This window comes from Babylonia areolata, chromosome 27 (genome assembly GCF_041734735.1).
Source record: "Babylonia areolata isolate BAREFJ2019XMU chromosome 27, ASM4173473v1, whole genome shotgun sequence".
NCBI classification, from domain to species: Eukaryota; Metazoa; Mollusca; class Gastropoda; order Neogastropoda; family Buccinidae; genus Babylonia; species Babylonia areolata.
In genome coordinates, this window is record NC_134902.1 from 38,718,141 (window position 1) to 38,720,640 (window position 2,500).

The 2,500-nt window shown below is 39.4% G+C and overlaps 1 protein-coding gene across 3 annotated transcripts in view; it reads left to right on the top strand.

Moving 5' to 3' along the window:
• Positions 1–2,500, top strand: part of LOC143301089 (uncharacterized) — a 28,411-nt gene that overhangs the window by 8,964 nt on the left and 16,947 nt on the right. The window lies entirely within an intron of this gene.

A 2,500-nucleotide genomic window follows, 5' to 3' on the forward strand; every position in this document is an offset into this window, starting at 1 on the left:
GTCAGTTCATTTGTGTGTGTGTGTGTGTGTGTGTGTGTGTGTGTGTGTGTGTGTGTGTGTGTGTGTGTGTGTGTGTGTGTGTGTGTGTGTTCTATCCATCTGTCTGTCCATTTATTTGTTCGTGTGTCTGTCTATCTGCCCATCTGACTGCGTCCGTCCGTCTGTCTGTCTGTCTGTCTTTCTCTCTCTCTCAAAGGCGAAGAAAATTGAAGAAATTGCCTACTATGAAATCCTTCGCATCACTATCGATAATAATTTGTCGTGGTCATATCATATTTCTCTGCTATGCGAAAAGGTATCAAAAATATTTTTCAACTGTCTAAAACTAAACACTTTTTTGATTTTCACTGTCGAAAACTATTTTTCAGTGCTTATATTGAATCACATATTAACTATGCTTCGACAGTGTGGGATTGGGCGAGTGACAGTATTATAAAACCTCTATTGAGTCTGCATATAAGAGTTGTAAAATTGATTCTTTTAAAATCTTCATCATTGTCTATATCTGATTATAAAGCTCTCGATATCCTCCCACTGAAAAGAAAAATTCTATAATTATAACAAAGGTCTGTTTATGTTCAAAATCATGTCTGGATTTGCTCCCCCCTCACTAAAAATTAAATCTGTAACCAACACTCATCGTCATGTTCATAAAGTTAGGGTACCACTTCCAAGGATCGATCTTGTTTAAATCTAGTCTGTCTTATTCAGGGGTCTGTTTATGAAATGAAATATTATCCTGTCTCAATGTAAACGCTGTCACAAAACAACAACAACAAAAAACCAAAAAAAACTCACTATCTTTAAAAACATATATCTTGCACATTTTTTTTGTTTTTGAAAAACGTGTGATTATGTGACACATATCAATTATTAACAGCAAACAAGTATAGACTGTCAATATATACATGCTTCTCTCCTCCCCTGTCAGTCTCTCTCTATGTCTGTCTCCACTGTCACTGTCACTGTATCTGTCTGTTCAGTCAGCCTCCCCTACCTTCTTTACTCTTCCCCTTGTCCATTCTTCCTTCTGCTCTCCACCACGCCCCGTCCCTAATGTCCTTGTTATTATTTATTTAGAGCGTTATTGTATTGTACATACGTATCTATACTTGTGTTTGTACATGCTCATGTAATTTTGAAGTTGCTGTGAAAATTTGACTGTCGCACTTTTTTTCTCTCGCTATTGTTATTCTTGCCCAGAGGGCCGGATGAAAACCAGTGCTTTGTGCTTACTCCTTTATCCTTGTCAAATAAAATTTCATTCGTTCGTTCGTTCGTTCTCTCTCGTTCTGTCTCCCCTGCTACGTCGCTGTTTTTGTCTCTGTCTCTTTGTTTCTTTCTCTGTGTCTGTCTCTGTTTGTCTCTCTGCATATCTGTCTCTCGCTCGTTTGATAGCTCTCTCTTTCTCCCCCCCCCTTTTTTTCTGTGCATGCAATTATGTGTCCTTGTGTTTGAGAGAGAGAGAGAGGGGGGGGAAGGGAGGGAGGGAGAAAGAGAGAGAGAGGGAGGGAGGAAGAGAGAGGGGGGGAGGGAGGGAGGTAGAGAGAGAGGGAGGGAGGGAGGGATGGAGAGAGAGAGAGAGAGAGAGAGAGAGAGAGAGAGAGAGAGAGAGAGAGAGAGATTAAAAAAATTTATTACGAAGAGGAGGACTCGACGGAATATTGATAATGTTGTGTGACGGAGACAGAATATTGATAATGTTTTGTGACGAAGAGGATGTGAGACTTGACAGAATATTGATAATGTTGTGTGACGAAGAGGAGGACTCGACATAATATTGATAATGTTGTGTGACGAAGAGGAGGACTCGACATAATATTGATAATGTTGTGTGACGGAGACAGAATATTGATAATGTTGTGTGACGGAGACAGAATATTGATAATGTTGTGTGACAAAGAGGAGGACTCGACAGAATATTGATAATGTTGTGTGACAAAGAGGAGGACTCGACAGAATATTGATAATGTTGTGTGACGGAGACAGAATATTGATAATGTTGTGTGACGAAGAGGAGGACTCGACAGAATATTGATAATGTTGTGTGACGGAGACAGAATATTGATAATGTTGTGTGACGGAGACAGAATATTGATAATGTTGTGTGACGGAGACAGAATATTGATAATGTTGTGTGACAAAGAGGAGGACTCGACAGAATATTGATAATGTTGTGTGACAAAGAGGAGGACTCGACAGAATATTGATAATGTTGTGTGACGGAGACAGAATATTGATAATGTTGTGTGACAAAGAGGAGGACTCGACAGAATATTGATAATGTTGTGTGACGGAGACAGAATATTGATAATGTTGTGTGATGAAGAGGAGGTGAGACAGAATATTGATAATGTTGTGTGACGAAGAGGAGGTGAGACAGAATATTGATAATGTTGTGTGACGAAGAGGAGGACTCGACAGAATATTGATAATGTTGTGTGACGGAGACAGAATATTGATAATGTTGTGTGACGAAGAGGAGGTGAGACAGAATATT